We start from the raw sequence: 1462 nt of genomic DNA on the forward strand, positions 1-1462 counted from the left end.
GGGTATATCAAAGAACTTTTATGTAAGTAATGAACGTTTTATGAAGAGTGATGGTGTCTTTTGCTAGACCACCTGGTATATGCCTGGATGTGCAGGGGAGATAGATGAACTTTTGGAGTCTTGAGTCCTATGTTGTGCTTCAGAAAACCCAAAGCCTCACAAGTGCTACCAGACCTTGTATCTAACAAGGAAGGTAAGTTTGGTAGGTTAAGAGGAGCTATGTTAGCTAACATTCTTGCCTTCGTTGCTATTTCAGGTTCTAATCAAATGGTTACACATGGGACATTGCTTTGTTCTGTTGAGATTCAGGTACCCATCTTCCTATTAGCTGCTACTGCAGCTAATGGAGACCTGGTTTTAATACAGTTTTATCTGCTCAGAGTCCTCAGCTCTCAATGGCTGCTTGAAGTGAAGACTGCTATCCATAGCCTGAACTTGAACATGTGCCTCAAGGAAGATCTTACATTATTCAGGGACACGTTCTTTTAAAACAAACTTTCGAGTTAAAAACAGGATTTTGAAAGTTAAATCCCCAAGCAGTTTATATATGTGTGTGTGTATATATATAGTTTTACAGTCCTTGAGATTTACGTCGTCCTCTCCTGTGTTTCTAGAAATGATATTACAGTTCTCTTATGTGGGATGGTAGTGAAACCTGTGTGGCATACATGATGCTTTTGAGGTGAAAGTTGCATAAATTGGCTATAAAAGGCTGGTGACTGAGTGCTCATGTGTTCATGCCCATTTCTCCTACAAAGTGAAGATCTGTATTAACTAACGTGTTCTCTGTGAACTGGACTGAATCTGTACTGAAACAAAATAAAGCACCGTTCCAAGCTATGAGCTGCAGATGGTTACTGTGTATCACATGCAATGCAATACCTAAAGGATTTTTTTGTTGTTGTTTGGAAAGTAATTTTCATTTTTTCCTGAGGCTCTGGTTTTGGCCAGTTTGGGAAACAGAACTTTCAGATTTCATCAAAGCCTCAATTCTGCCTCAGCTGGGCTTCAAGCGCTTCAGGTAGTCAAAACCTCTTAAGTCCTAGTTTCCCCTGTTGTCTCTCTGCCTTTATATATGGAAGGGGGTTTCCAGCTTCAGACATGTACAAATTTCTTGAAAAACTAAGTAATTTATTCTGTGATAATGCTTAATGTATACAACAGTTTGTTTACTCAAGAAATGAGATGCTGTCAAATGCTTTGTAAATGTCAAATACAAAGTGTGATTTCAGGTGTGGGTAGGAGGGGAGGATCTTTGGTTGGGGAAGAAGCAGGGTCAGAGCTGCTGAGCGTGTTGATCTCTGAACAAGGTCTGGAGTTTCCATCCATTGGGTCTTGTTTTCTCCTGCCTACAAAGCCTGTGAAAAGCTGATGGTAAGAAATGCCTTCTGACTCAGGAGGAAGAGCTTCTGTAGAAACAGTGAGAAGAAAAGCTGGTTCCTAAGACACAAAAGAATAGGGA

This window comes from Cariama cristata, unplaced genomic scaffold (genome assembly GCF_000690535.1).
Source record: "Cariama cristata isolate BGI_N322 unplaced genomic scaffold, ASM69053v1 scaffold14239, whole genome shotgun sequence".
Classification (NCBI taxonomy): domain Eukaryota; kingdom Metazoa; phylum Chordata; class Aves; order Cariamiformes; family Cariamidae; genus Cariama; species Cariama cristata.